The following is a 16,736-nucleotide window of genomic DNA, read 5'->3' as shown; positions in this document are numbered from 1 at the left end:
CGTGCAGATAGCGAATAATACTTCCAGATTACATAAAATGGCCATGACAGAGGCTGGCTGTAAGGCCTAGGACATGATCACTAATCTTGTAGACCTGCAGAAAGCCAAAGATGTTCCATTGACAAAAGTCCTGCAGAAATTGCAGGCTTATTGTAATCCTCCGCTATTTGAAAAAGCTGAGAGTTACAGGTTTAACACAAAGCATTGAAGGATAGGTGAAACAATCAATGTTATATTGTGGTACTAAAGGATTTATCCTGACATTACAGCTTAGGTGAATCCTTAAACAAGGTGCTTAACCAACAAATAGATTCAGTGCAACTTATTGGGCACACAGAAGCTTACATTTAACTTGGCTCGCAAAATGTCAATTTGACAGTAAATGGCAGAGAGAAGTTCCGAAGAATTTCGTCCATTACCAGAGGGATGAATGATGGCAGCCGGCAGACTTAAGGCAGCAGCAGGAACTTCTTGCCGAAAACAAGTTTAACACAAGGGGATTGTAGAGGCAACAACTGCTTGTCATATTTGGCAAGGATCACCAGACCTTACGTCAGCAACGAAGTCTCATCTTCAGCAGATCAATGACTTTCAACGAACAAATAAAAAAATAAGTAAATGCTTTTTTTTTGTTTTTGCACAGTTTGTTTTCTTTTGCACATTGATTGTTTGTCAGTCTTTGTACAGACTTAGGCACATGTGTTACATACCCCGTAACCGGGTTGCCAAACCGGCAGAAATGGACCACTCGTTGGAGTCTGGATTACTAGGATCTAATAAAGTTTTATTAAAGAAATAAGTAACACAGTACTCTAATCATAAGGATATAAATGCAACAGGTTAGCAATGATAATACACACATGTACACAGAACTAGAGTAATAGGGATCAACCAAGCTCTATCGCAGTCTAGGGGCAAAATGATCCGTCTTAAGTGATGTAGAGTTCAGTTCAGCTTAGTACAGTTCACAGTAATTGCTGTTGTGCCATTGGAGAGAGAGAGAGGGAGGGGGATGCAATTTGATTCAGGCAGACCTTTGGTGTCTTCGCAGTTGGTTTCGGGCGGACCCTTTTATGTCTTCTATCCCGTTGTGGTCACCGACTGTGACCCCTCCATTCCAGATACGATCGTTCTTCCGTGGTGAACCTGGCACCCAGGCAAGGGCGGACACACACACCAGGTTCCCACCGATTGTACCTTTTCACCTTGTGAGCCTATGGTCGGTTCCCGCGAACCGGACCTCCAACTCCCACCAACTTGTGGGGGCACACCACTCTCTCTAGGGTCTCATTATCTCGTGATCTCATGGTGTGTCGCGTGCCTTAGCAAACCTACTCTTTTTATCCCCCTGCTGGGGAATCGCCTGTCCATCAAACTTCAAACAGTTCAATTTCAAAGCAACCGGTCTGTCAATATTCTGAATTGTGTTTCTTTTCCGTTAATCCCTCCCTCCTCTCTTATTAGCATTTTGAACGTTTCTCCATTGTCTCTCTTATCTCTTGCATTAGCATCAGTCGCCCGATAGCTTTGTTTAGCGTCACACACGTAACTATAGCTAGGTTGCCAAAAACTTTTGAACAGTACAGTATTTGTCAACATGGAGCAGAGAGCGAGTTTGTAAATCTGGCGGGATCAAAGGATGTTGGGAATGGGAGGGTGAAATGCTGTGGGAGGGGTGTGGAACAGGTGGCAGAGAAAGAGTGCCGGGGATGGGGTGGTGCGGGTGCAGACATATTCAGCCCTGAGACACCAGACAAGGTCACTTGATTCCAAACAATTGATTTATTGATCATTACAGAATGTCTGTCTGGTGCCTCCCACTCCCTCCCCTCTCCCTTCCCCTTTTCCCAACTATGATTCCCTCTCTCTGCCTCTTTGCCACTGTTAGTCCACAAGAGGTTCATATCGGAATCAGGTTTATCATTACTGTGCAATACATAAATTACTACAGTACTGTGCAAAAGTCTTCAGCACCCTGGCTCTAGGTGGTCCACAGCAGGGGTGATTGATAAGTTCGTGCCCTAAGGTAGAAGGAAATAAGTTATACAGCTCTCATTACATGCACGTGCAATTCAGTTCTTTGTGTGAAAATGCAGAAAGTTTGAAGTTAATAACTCATCTCCTTCTACCTTAGGCCACAAACTTATCAATCACCCCTGCTGTGGACCACTTTCTGGAGGTCCAAGATGCCGACTTCTATAAAGTAGGGATCCATATGCTCCATGACCACTGGACTAAGTTTGTAAATATAGGAAAAATAAGTGTGCTAGGTTTTCTAAAATTGACTCCTTCTACCTTAGGCCACAAACTTATCAATCACCCCTCGTATATATGTCTAAGTCTCTTGCACAGTACTGTATATGTGTAGTTTTTCATTGATTCTGTTATATTCATTTGTTCTACTGTGAATGCCTGCTAGAAAATGGATCTCAGGGTGGTATATGGTGACATATACATAATTTGATAATAATTTACGTTGAACTTTGAACAACTTCTTTCCTTTCCTGATTCTTGCAGCATCTGACCCTGGCTGGTATCATTAGACAGAATAGCTATGTGAGAAAGGGGGGAAGTGGAGAATAACATTTCTCCCCCAGAAGCTATCGATTTGGACAGAAATGACTGCTAAAACTAGTTGGTAGCATAGGTATCCTCAGGATGAAGGATTCATGCATGATTACCAGAAAAGGGCATTTCACCCATTTGGAAATTCTTCTTATGATTAACAACCTGCATACCAAGGGAATGGAAATCTCTCGTATCTAAATGTCTGGTTTATTAAATGGAATCATTTTGAAGGATAAAGAGATGGAGATTAGCTCTATTTGTCACATGTACGTCGAAACATACAGTGAAATGCGTCTTTTGCATCAAATTAAAACAGTGGGGACTGTGCCGAGCAGCCAGCAAGTGTCATCGTTCTCCAGGCACCAGCATGGCATGCCCACAACTCACTAACCCTAACTGTATGCCTTTGGGAAGTGGGGAGAAACTGAAGCACCTGGAGAAAACCCATATGGTCATGAGAAGAACATACAAACTTTACAGACAGTGGCGGGAACCAATCCTCAATCTTTCAGATGGCAAACTTCTACTCTACCGTACCACTCATTTGGATATATATGTTCTTATAACATAGGAGGAGGTCACTTGGTCTATCAAGTTAATGTGGCACTCAAGACAATCCCGAATCCTACTACTTTCACTGTAACCGATTCTCTCCCACATACCCAACAACTCCCCCCTCATTCTCCAACCATCGTTCTATGCTAGTAGTAATTTTGCTTTATGGTATCCAATTAACCTATCACACTAGGGCAGTCACACATTCCAATTAAAACCCTGTGACAGCTTCAAGTCCATGACAGAAAGGATGTCAGAAGTTATGAGGTGAAGGCAGGAGAATGGGGTTGAGAGAGTTAATAAATCAGCCATGATGGAATAGTGGAGCAGTTTCAATGGGTCAAATGGCCTAATTCTGCTCCTATGTCTTACGGGCTTATTAAAGAGCACAGATTTGGGATGTGGGAGGGAACAGGAGCACCTGACCATGGGGACAACATACAACCTCAACATGGGCAACAATGTAGGTCAAGATTACAACCAGATCACTGGAACAGTCATGTAGCAACACTACCCGTGACAATCAATGTGTGCTTTCCCTGAGGAACAAGTGCTTGAGGTGTCCTCTGCTTACCATTAAAACCAAAGTAAATGAAAAGATCATGTGAATGCAGGTCCTGATTCATCTCTCTGATGCCACTGTGAGCAGCAAATTGGTAGATATGACAGAGATTGACAGCAGCCACATGGAATGATCTATGGTAAGAAAGTTCATGGTCAATATAATTCCATAAGACCATAAGCTATGGGAGCAGAATCAGGCTGTTTGGCCCATCAAGTCTGCTTCACCATTTCAGCATAGCTGTTCCAATTTTTCTCTTGGCCCCAATCCCGTGCCTTCTCCCTGTATTCCTTCATGCCCTGACCAATCAAAAATCTATCAGCCTCTGCCTTAAATTTACAATAAAAACTTGGTCTCCACAACTGCCTGTGGCAAAAATTTCCACAGATTCACCACTCTCTGGCTAAAGAAATTCCTCCCCATCACCTCCACCCCTCTGACTCTCAACACAGGAGCCCCTCAGGGCTGTGTACTGAGTCCCCTCCTTTACTCCATGTATACCCATGATTGTATCACCACCCACAGCTCTAATCTGCTAATTACATTTGCCAATGACACTACATCGATTGGCCTAATCACAGGCAATAATAAGATGGCCTACAGGGAAGAAGTCACCTCTCTGACACAGTAGTGTCAAGAAAACAGCTTCTCCCTCAATATCGCAAAGACAAAGGAGCTGGTTGTGGATTACAGGAGGAATGGAGACGGGTTAGCCCCTATTGACGTCAATGGACCTGGGGTTCAGAGGGTAAACAGCTTTAAGTTCCTTGACATCCTCATCACCGAGGACCTCGTGGTCTGTGCACACTAGCTATGTGGTGAAAAATGCACAACAGCGACTCTTTCATCTCAGACGGTTGAGGAAGTTTGGTATGGGCCCCCATATCTTAGGAACTTTCTACACTACAGGGCCACAATTGAGAGCATCCTGACTGGCTACATCACTGCCTGGTATGGGAGCTGTACCTCCCTTAATCACAGAATTCTGCAGAGACTGGTGATGACAGTCCAACGCATCTGTAGTTGTGAACTTCCCATGATTCAGGACACTTACAAAGACAAGTATGAAAAAAGGGCCCAAAGGATCACTGGGGACCCAAGTCACCCCAACCACTATCTATTCCAGCTGCTAGCATCCGGGAAACGGTACCGCAGCATAAAAACCAGGACCAACAGGCTCTGGGACAGCTTCTTCCACCAGACTATCAGACTGATTAATTCACACTGATCTGAGCGTATTTCAATGTTACATTTATTGTTACTGTTCTATTTATTATAAATTATTATAAATTACTATGATTGCACATTTAGTTGGAGATGTAACATGAAGATTTTTACTCCTCATTTATGTGAAGGATGTTAGAAATAAAGTCAATCCAATTCAATTCTAAAAAAGCGCCCCTGTATTCTGAGGCTGTGTCCTCTGGATTTAGACTCTCCCATCATAGGAAACATCCACTTATCAAGGCCTTTCAATAGGTTTCAATGAGGTCACCGCTCATTCTTCTGAATTCAAGTCAATATAGCTCCAGAGCCAACAAACACTCACTCAAGCCATTCAATCCTGGAATCATTTTCTCATACTTCCTTTGAACACTTTCCATTTTCACCACATCCTTTCTAAGATAAGGGGCCCGAAACCGCTCACAATACTCTAAGTGAGGCCTCACCAGTGCTTTATAAAGTCTCAACATTACATCCTTGCTTTTATATTCTAGTCTTCTTGAAATGAATGCTAACATTACATTTGCCTTCCTCACCACAGACTCAAACTGCAAATTGACCTTCAGCGAAACCTGCGCAAGGACTCCCAAGTCCCCTTGCACTCGTTTTTGTTGTACTTTCTCTCCATTTAGAAAATAGTCAACTCTTTCATTTCTTCTACCGAAGCGCCTGACCAAGCACTTCCTGATACTGTATTCCATCTGCCATTTCTTTGCCCATTTTCCTAATCTGTCTAAGTCCTTCTGTAGCCCTTCTTCTTCCTCAAAACTACCTGCCCCTCCACCTATTTTCAGATCGTCTGCAAACATTGCAACAAAGCCATCAATTCCGTCATTCAAATCATTGACATATAACATAGAAAGAATTGGCCACAACACGGACCCTTGTGAAACACCACTAGTCACTGGCAGCCAACCAGAAAAGGTTTCCTTTATTCCCACTCTTTGCCTCCTGCCAATCAGCCACAGCTAGAATCTTTCCTGTAATATCACGGGCTCGTAGCTTGTTAAGCAGCCTCATGTGTGGCACCTTGTTAAAGGACTTCTCAAAATCTAAGTACAGCACACAACATCAACCAATTCTCCTTTGTCTACCCTGCTTGTTATTTCTTCAAAGAATTCCAAAAGATTTGTCAGGCAAGGTTTTCGCTCGAGGAAATCATGCTCATTACGACCTATCTTATCATGTGCCGTCAAGTACCCTGAGACCTCATCCGTAATAAACGACTCCAATATCCTCCCAACCACTGAGGTCAGACTAACTGGCCTATGTTTCCTTTCTTCTACCTCTCTCATTTCTTGAAGAGTGGACAGATGTTTGCAATTTTCCAATTTTCCTGAACCATTCCAGAATCTCGTGATTCTTTAAAGATCTTTACTATTGCCTCCATAATCGCTTCAGCCACATTTTTCAGAACGATGGGGTGTACACCATCTGGTCCAGCTGAATTATCTACCATCAGACCTTTCAGTTTCCAAAGAACCTTCTCTCTAGTAATGGTAATTTCACGAACTTCATGACCCCTAACACCTGGAACTTCCACCATACTGTACATGTCTTCCACAGTGCAGACTGAAGCAAAATACTTAATCAGTTCATCTACCACTTCCTTGTCCCCCAGTACTACGTCTCCAGCATAATTTTCCAGTTGTCCGATATTCACTCTCACCTCTCTTTTTATATATCTGAAGAAACTTTTGGTATCCTCTTTAGCATTATTAGATAGCTAACTTTTGTATTCTGTCTTTACCTTCTGAATTACTTTTTTAGTTGCCTGCTGTTGGTTTCTAAAAGCTTTCCAATCCTCTAATATCCCACTAATTTTTGCTCTACTATATGCCTCACTATAGCTTTGATGTTTTCTTTGACTTCTCTTGTTAGCCACGGTTGCGCCATCTTGTCTTTAGAATACTTCTTCCTCTTCGTGATATACCCTGTGCCTTCCAAATTGCTTCCAGGAAGTGATCTTGACTTCCACAGTTAAAGCAGTTCAGTCATGGCAGGATCAATATTCTTCTTGCAGAATGTTATATCTTTTTGGTAATGACAGCTTTGACTAGAAAACGTAACATTCATCAGAAGGGTCCATGTAGGAAGTGGCACCTCTGAAATCTCCCTTGGACCTTGCTCTTTGCGGCTTAATTTTGCCTCATCCCCAACCATCCATGAATATAATGGTATTTTTTTGTAACACAGTGATAAGTCCAAGACTGATGAGCTAAGGGATTAGATACATTCTATTTTTTTATGCAAAGCAGTCCCATTTATTTGTGGAGGGTCACAGAGGACTGAAGGATCTCGGCCTGAAATGTGGACTGTACTCTTTTCCATAGATGCTGACTGGCCTGCTGAGTTCCTCCAGCATTTTGTGTGTGTTGCGTGGATTTCCAGCATCTGCAGATTTTCTCTTGTTTGTACATCTAATTTTTTTTACTTTACTAATCTTAATGTTTCTGTCATAAATCTGTTTTTAAGTAAATTTGCTGAAGTAACTGTTATGTTTTTTAATGATTTAGATTCCTTTGAATTGATGTTAAATGTATAAGTCATTTAGAAATAGTTTAAAGGCATTTGATAGGACTGAATAGCAAAAGATCATCAGGATGTTTTGGGGTAGAGATTCAAGATCTGTCATTTGACGCACACACCCCGCCACTTTACAGGATAGCCGTGAAGGTCATATCTGGAGAATGTTTGAACTCATGCGGCTATAAAGAACAAGCTGGCCACGGGACTAATGCGGGAGGCAAGTCAGATCCAGCATAATCTGCTCCTGCATTGTTAAATGTGATATTGCCGTGAATGACATGGCTGAAAATAATACGTACATTGTAAGAGAAGGTCTCCTGCTAAAGTAGACTCTTTTGAATAATTAATTGACAGTAATATCAACAGTTTGCAAATAAAAATATGCTGGAAAACTGAAATAAAAATAGACAGTCCTGAAAATATTCTGCAGTTTAAGGGGTGTCAGTGAAGAGAAAAATAGAGTTGCTATTTCAAGTCAACAGCAACTGTTTATATTATGCAATTAGTGCATTTCATAGAAAGATTATCAATCAAAATTTGCTTGTAATAACTAGTAGCTTAATAAGAGGGGTAGGTTTTAAAAAGTGTTTTGGACTGAAGAAGTTTAGTTTAGAAGCTTAGTGGTTTGGCAATTGACAGCAACAGAGAGAGGATGGTGACACGATGTAGCACAGATGTTGGAATCTGGGCCACCACACAACGTGCTATAGGAAATTAGCAGGTCAGGCAGCATCTATGGAGAGAAGTGGACAGCTGACATGTTGGGTTGAGACCCATCGTCTGGATTGAAAGAGGGGATATGGGCAGCATAAAACGGTGAAGGGAGGGTTGGGACAATATCTGGCGGTGATAGGTGGTTACAGGTGAAGGGGGTGGATGGTAATGTTGTCCGAAGCCGGGAAGTAATAGGTGGAAGTGACAAAAGGCCAGAAGATGATGAAATAAAGGGCGTGAGGTGGAGAGAGAGGGGAAGTAGTGGGAGGAGTGAGGTGATAAGAGGTTTGGAGAGGGTAAGGTGATGGGGTCCAAGTAGAAGAGAAGGAGCGAGGAAAGGGAAAAGGGGCAATAGGGGGAGTGGTTACTGGACATTTGAGAATTCAGTGTTCATAGTGCCAGGTTGAAGACTGCCAAAGCAGAACATGAGATACTCTTCCTCTAATTTAGGGCGATATCTGGCAGACTTTTGAACTATAAAAAAATAAGCTGGCCACAGGAATAAAGCAGGGGTCATTAGAGTATGGTAGGTGCCTAGAACATGCTACCAGGGAGGGTGGCAGAAGCAGTTGCAATAGCAAATTTTAAGAGACATTTAGGCAGATGTATGAACAGGAAGAGGGATACAAGCGGATTAGTTTGATTGGCATAATGGTCAGTGCAGACATGGGTGGGGGGGCTGAAAGAATGTTTCTGTGCTGTGCTATTCTATGTTCTGTTATCATTAATTGTGATACAATGAAAACATCAGAATGGAGAAGTGAATACATTTCAGAGGTTTAGACAGCTGGAGGAGACTTCACGGTTAGAGACTAATAAAACCATGAAAAAACTTGAAATCGCAGATGAGAATAAAACAAGTTAATATAACATTTCGGAAGAAAAACTACATTAGGAATTTCATTTAAGATGAGGAAGGGAAACATACTTCATTAAAGCATTCAAAAGGTGAGACCCTGGTAATTAAGGACAAATAACTTAAAATCAATAGTTTGAAAGATGCTTGAAAGTAATCAATGGAATGTTATAAATAAGCATTGGTGGAAAGGAGGTCATTTTTTTGTCTGCCATGCATCTATGTACATTGGTTCATTAGCGGTTATGTGCTGGAAAATTGATGAATGGTTACTCTGTTTCTCTTTTACACGTCATGTGCACTTCTAATGGCGCAGGGACCAAATGAGAGGAAGTCTGTCTGAGACAGGACGGAGCTTTATAATGTGATGCAAACACTTTCCAGGTGGTTTATAGCCATTACACAAGTACTATCCTATTTCCGAATCTTGTTAATATATAATGGGTGACCAGGGTTGCTAAGCAAACTTCTGGCAGAACCTTATTTAAAGAGTATCACAGAAAAATAAATCTGGATTTAGGCCATTCCAGTACAAATGTACTGCATTTTTCTTTCTTGGTTTTGTCCTCACTCTTCTCTAAACTTCCAATTAAGCTTTTGTGAGGCTTTGTGATAACTGCATTGTTTATATTCTTCCTTCAAAACTTCCTGAGGTGCTACTAATGCAATTGCTTTGGCATGTTGGCGTTTTGAAGAATATCAACCATGCAACTCAAAATTCACCAGGTACACCGTGACCTTGTGGCAGGAAGTTCACACTTAAGTCTACAGATGAAGGCACAAACATTTCTCTTTGGCAGAAACAAATGCACCAACTCACCTGCAACCACAGGCCCAGTGACACAGATGTACTGGACCAGATCTTCTCCCTCCCCTTTTTGAAGGCCTCCCTATGATCAGCCCACATTCATACTTACTTGGTCCAGATACTATGGACCAGTCTTGCTTCCCAGACTCCGGCAGATTGACGTAGACATTGGGACAGCACTCTGTGCTGTAGAGAGAAACCTTACCCTGGAAATGCCCGAATAACTTCAACAGTTTGCTTTACTGGCTAGGAAAAATTGTGAGTGATTTTAATAGATGTTAAATGAATCTGGCTCTGTCACTTTTGTCTAGATTTATCTGTGAACATTGGTGCCTAGAAATTGAATTTACTGTGCAGGTTTCTTTTTAAGGTATTATATGTTTAGGAGTTGATTTTATGCTGAGTAGATCATGCTGCCAGTCATTGTTTGGCGACATTGTGCCAACCTTTGAATCCAAGACAGCCCTTGGCAGCAGAGCAGTGAGGAGATGCAGCACTGAAACTATCACCTCCCAGAAAAATACTGACCTCATTTCCTTGGACGATCTTTCCTCCACTGTCTCCTACCTTGCACAGCCCACTTTTACCTTCTGCTCAAGACCCACAAGCAGTATTGTTATGGTAAGTCTTCTATTTTTCTCTCAAATCATTTATTTCTTCCCACTTTGACGCTCTTCTTTCTCCCCTTTCCAATTCCTTCACACTTACGTTGTGACACTTGAAGCGCTCCAGTGTTCTCTGACATTCTGACAGGTTCCAGTTTTGCGATGCCAGCTGACTCTTCTTCATCATGAGCATCCAACCAGATCCTTCCACTATCAACCACATTCATCTGGCTGAACTCATTCCCACATTATATAACTGCCTCTTTCTCTCCACTCCTTCCAAATCAAAAAAACATGGTAATGGAGGCTCGCATGGGTCCAAGCAATGCTCATCTCTTTGTGAGACATATGGCACTGTTCTTATTTCAGTCCTACTCATTGCTTTTCCTGGTATATTGATGACTGAATTGGTGTTGTTTTCTGCACTTGCATGGAACACAAAAATTTCATTCCATTTCCTGCCTGTTTACACTCTGCCCTGACCTCCACATGGTACATACGCGACTCTTCCTTTCACTTTCTTGATCTTTCTCTCTTTGCTTCCCTCCTACTTAGTTGATTGGACTCTGAACCAATCCACTGTGAATTTGAATTTATTTATATAAATCTTACATCCCTCCTACAATGTGAGGGAGTAAAAAATCTTTGCATTATGACTCCGTCACAATGTACAGACATGTAAATTTATAAGTCTAATGGCTTGTAGAAAGAAGCTGTCTGGTAGACTGTTGGCCCTGTCTTTAATGCTGTGGTAGCGTTTGCCAGACGGAAGCAACTGAAACAGTTTATGGTTGGGGTGACTGGTGTCCCCACTGATCTTCCAGTCCTTCTTTCTGCACCTGTTGCTGTAAATGTCTGCAATGAAGGGAAGTTCACATCCACAGATGTGCTGGGCTGTCCGTACCACTCTCTGCAGTGCCCAGCGATCAAGGGTGCTGCAGTTCTCATCTGGTGATACAGCCAGTCAGGATGCTCTCAATAGTACCCCTGTAGAAAGTCTTAAGGATTTGGGAGCTCATGCCGAACTTCTTCAGACGCTTGAAGTGGAAGAGATATTTTTGTGCTTTTTTTGCCACCCAGCTGGTGAGTACAGTACAGCTGAGATCTTCAGTGATGTGCATACTGAGGAACTTGAAACTACTCACCCTCTCAACTGCAGACCCATTGATGTTGATCGGGGCGAGCCTGTCTCCGTTCCTCCTGTAATCCACAATCAGCTGTTTTGTTTTTTGGACATTGAGGGAGAGGTTGTTATCCTGCCACCACTGTGTCAGGGTGTCAAACTCTCCTCTGTAGGCTGTCTCATCACTGCTAGAAATAAGGCCAATCAAAGTCGAGTCACCTGTGAATTTGATCAGCAGATTGGAGCTGTGTGGCAGCACAGTTGTGGGTGCAAAGGGAATAGAAGAGGGGACTCAGGACCCAAACCCTAAAGGCACCTGTGTTGAGGGTCAGAGGGGCAGAGGTGAGGGAGCCCATCCTTACCATCTGTCAGTGATCCAATAGGAAGTCTAGGATCCAGCTGCACAAGGTGGGATGTAGGCTGAGGTCTCTGAGCTTCCTGTCAAGTCTGGAGGGAATTATGGTGTTGAATGCTGAACTGTAGTCCAGGAACAGCATTCTAACGTATGCATCCCTCTTCTCCAGGTGAGTGAGGATGGTGTGTAGTGCTGTGGCTATGGTGTCATTGGTAGACTGGTCCCATCAATAGGCAAATTGTAGGGGGTCCACTGTGGGTAGTAGCATGCTAAAGATGTAGTCTTTAATCAGCCTCTCAAAGCACTTGATTATAATTGAGGTGTGTGTGACAGGGCACCACTGGTTCAGGCATGCTGCCTTGGTTTCCTTAGGTACAGGGACAATGATGGATGATTTGAAACTGGAGGGCACTACACATTGGCTTCTCACTGTTCTGCTGTAATCCACTCTCCTCCCAGCCAGAGCAAAAAAACAGCTCGTCTTCCACTCACAAACCTTCACATTGTCATTCTATGGTGATTCTACTGTGGGCCCATCTTATATCCCCCTCTCTTTCTGCATTTCACTCCATGACCCACCATCCTGCTCATGGATGTTTGTCTCACTCCTATCAGAGAGAAAGCTATGTGGCATCCATGCCAGGTTCACTAGACTGTAATACAATTACTTTTCTCCAAGTAGCAAGGCTGATCAACACCTCCACCCACTAATCCACCCCTCCATACCGCCCCACCACCACTGCTTTATCATTTCCTGTCAGTCACGTTGTGCACACACACTCCTGTGCCTAGTGCCACTTTATCGATATATAATCTATGTTACTAGCTATCTTATGTATTTCTGTTTATTGTGTTCTTTACCTTATTGTGTGTTTTTTTTTGTGTTGCATCGAATTTGGAGTAACAACTGTTTAGATCTCCTTCACATTTGTGTACGAGAAATTACATTAAACAATCTTGAATAATAATTGCCTAATGCAACTGCAGGAGAAGCAAGATCTCTGTCGCCTCTTCACCTCACAGTATCCAGGGAGCCAAAAACTCATTCTAGGTAAACTACTCATCCACTTGTGTTTCTTGCTGCATTCAATGCTTATGATGTGACCTCCTCTACTTTGGGAAAACCAAAAGTAGATTGGGTAATCACCTCATATCGTCTACTGGAGTAGCCTTGTGTTTCTAATTACACATCACTTTAAGTATCCATCGCACTCTCAATGTCCCAGTGAAGCCCATTATTGGCTTAAGGAGCATCACCTCATCTTCCATCTATGCATCTTGCAATGTTTAGGGAAGTAACTTCAGATAATTAGTCTTCCTGTTTAGCACAAACTGATTGATAACACTTTCCCTCTCCACAGATGCTATTTGTCCTCTTGAGTACCTCCAACAGTGAAATATATCTTGTTCCACTGTAATGTGACATTAGGATGTCCTCAAGGCAGTGTTGATAATTCATTGTTCATACATTTTAGATAACCTCAGTAGCTCAATGGCCCATCTTATGTGATGGTGATCAGTTTGGCTTCAATTAACCCCTATGGTTAAGAGGATACATAGATTTACAGTAAACTCTCAATATTTCTAGACAAGGGTGTTCCACCTTTTAAACTCGATTCCCTTACACAAGAGATTCAACAGATGCTGGAAATGCAGATGGACAAACAAAGTACTGGAGAAACTCAGAGGATCATGCGGTAACTATGGAGGGGAATAAACAGTTGACATTTCAGACTGATAACCTTCATCAGGACTGGAAAGGAAGGGGGAAGAGGCCAGAATGAGGTGGGGCCAGCAGAAGGAGTAAAAGCTGGCAAGTGATAGATGACTCAGTTTTCTATCTTGTCTCCATTTCTCTCATTCTTAATCACCGTATAAATATTTACCGTCCATTTAAACAATTGAATTCGTTTTTTGGGGTAAGTATTCCATGTTATTTTATGAGCTTTCGTAAGTTTGCTCTTGAAGACAAAAGTGGGAAAATATTGATCAATGAGGAACCAATGTAGTTCAGAAAGTGAAGGAGTGCTGGGTAAAAGGAACTAGTCAAGATACGGGCAGTAGCAACGAAGTTTTTGGCGGGTTGAAGATGGAGGAATGCACTGGAGTAATCAAGTCTTTGGATGACTTCTAGAACAAAACAAAATAAGATAAGTCATATTTGTCAGCTAGCAGAAGTTCCAAAGTACATTCAGAATGCAAATGAGTTATGGCTGGAGCAATAATGTACCTGGTAGGACACTGAAAACCTGTGAAAACTAACTGGCTGGAGTGTTCAAGTGCATCTTCACAACTTCAATCTCTCACAGTGGCAGTCAGAGGTTCCCACCTGCTTCTGAAGGGCATGAATTATATTGGAGTCCAAGAAGGCAAGGTGACCTGCCCCAATCTCTGTCTCCCTGTGGCACTCCAATCTCCTGTGATGAAGCGCTTTCAGAGGTTGGTCATTGCTGGAATTAACTCCAGCCTATAAAATGAACTGAATCTGTTGCAATTTGCCCACCACCACATTAGTTCTGCAATGGATGCAGTCTCACAAGCTCTCCACCTGGCCCTGGACAACAGCAATACCTACATCAGGCTGCTGTTTATTGATTACAGCTCAGCATTCAACACCATCATTCCCTCAGAACTAACCAACAAGCTTCAAAACCTGGGCCTCTGCAACTGCATCCTTGATTTCCTCATCAGCAGACTACAGTCAGTACAGTTGGACATGACATCTCCTCCTCACTGGCAATTGACACAGGTGCACCCCAAGTACGCATACTTAGCTTGCTAATCTATTCTCTCTTCACCCATGACTGTGTGGTAAGGCACAGCTCAAATTCCATCTATAAATTCACTGTTGACTCTATTGTTGTTGGCAGAATCTCAGATGGTGAGAAGGAGGCGTGCAGGAGTGAGATCGAGCAGCTGGTAGAGTGGTGTCATAACAACAACCTTGCACTCAACGTCAGTAAAACCAACGAATTGATTGTGAACTTCAGGAAGGGGAAGTTGAGGGAACACACACCAGTCAAGGGGCCAGCTGTGGAAAGAGCGAGCAATTTCAAGTTCCCGGGCGCCAACATTAAGGTGGTTAGCCCAAAGCTATTACAGCTGGGGGTGCTGCATTTCAGAGTTCAATTCCGACATCATCTGCAAGCAGGCTGTATGTCCTCCCCACGGAATGCGTGGGTTTTCTCTGGGTCCTCTGGTCCCTCCCACAGTCCAGAGGCCTACAGGGTAGGTTAATTGGTCATTGTAAATTGTCCTGTGATTAGGCTAGGGTTAAATCGGGGGCAACCAGGGGGTGCTGAGCAGTGTGGGCTCAAAGGCCGGAGGTGCCTATTCCATATTGCATCTCTAAATAAATAAACATCTCTGAAGATCTATCCTGAATCCAACATATTGATGCAATTATAAAGAAGGCCAGTGGCTATATTTCATCAGGTGTTTGAAGAGTTTTGGTCTGTCACCAAAGACTCCAGCAAATTTTACAGATATACAGTGGAGAGCATTATAACTAGTTGCATCACCGTCTGCTAAAGAGGGGCCAGTGCACAGGATCGGGAAAAGCTGCAGAGGGTTGTAAGCTCAGCCAGCTCCAGAATGGAAACTATTCTCCTCATCATTGAAGACTTCTTGCACGCCACATTTCCCAAGGAGACATTGGATTGCATGGAGGGAGAGAGTCTAAACGAGGTGAGTGGAGACATTTGGCACATTTGTGTGCCACATTTCCTGAGGAGACATTGGATTACGTAGAGGGAGAGAGAGTTTAAGAGAAGCAAGTGGGGCAGTCAGCTCATTTTGTGCACCACAGTTTTCCACGGAGACATTGGATTGAATATAATTAGGCACTTGGCAAAGTCCAATAAAAAGAAGATAGGTTTAAGTGGAGCAACAATTATGGGAGTAGGACAGTATTACGGTGGTGAGTTGAGGCTTGGCGAGGAGAGGCCTAGGCCATAAGTAGATTTTTTTTTCATTATTTATTCTTTCTTTCTGCCTTATTGCACATTTAGAGCAGTGGGGATGCCAAACTAGTTAGTGGAATGGTCCTCTTGCGGGATGTGGGAAGGCAGGAAGATGCCAATGTCCCTGATGACTACAGGTATAAGAACGGCATCCAGCTGAACTTCTAACAGCCTGTATTAAGGAGTTGGAGCTGGAACTGGATGAACTCCAGATCATTCTGGAGGCTGAAGGGTTGATAGACAGGACATATAGAGAGGTAGTTACACCAAAGGTACAGGACACAAGAAATTGGGAGTCTGTCAGGAGGGGAAAAGAGATAGGCAGAAAGTGCAGAGTACTCTGTGGCCATTCTCCTCAACAAATGGTATACCTCTTTGGATACTGCTGGAGGCGATGAGCTAGCAGAGGAAAGCAACAGTGGTCAGGTCTCTGGCACTGAGTTGCTCTCTGGCTCAGAAGGGGAGAAGAGGTGAGCTGTAGTGATAGGTGATTTGTTGGTTAATGGAACAGAAAGGAGGTTTTGCTGATGAGACCGTGATTCCCGAATGGCATGTTGCCCCCCCCCCCCCCAGGTTCAGGGTCAGGGACATCTTGGATCAATTCAACAGGATTTGTAAGTGGGAGGGTGAGCAGGCTGGGTTGTGGTCCACGTTGGTACCAATGTCATGGGTAGGAAGGGGGGTGAGGTCCTGAAAAGTGAGTTTAGGGAGTTAGGTGCTAAGTAGGAGGACAGGACCTCCAGGGTTGTGATCTCAGAATGTGCCACATGTGCGATAGTGAGGCCAGAAACCAGAAAACCATACAGTTTAACACATGGCTAAGGAGGTGGTGCAGGTGGGAGGGCTTCAGATTTTTGGATTATTGGGCTGTCTTC

Source organism: Mobula birostris, chromosome 7 (genome assembly GCF_030028105.1).
Source record: "Mobula birostris isolate sMobBir1 chromosome 7, sMobBir1.hap1, whole genome shotgun sequence".
Classification (NCBI taxonomy): Eukaryota; Metazoa; Chordata; class Chondrichthyes; order Myliobatiformes; family Myliobatidae; genus Mobula; species Mobula birostris.
The sequence above is the reverse complement of the archived record's forward strand: the minus strand, read 5'-3'. Positions refer to the sequence as shown.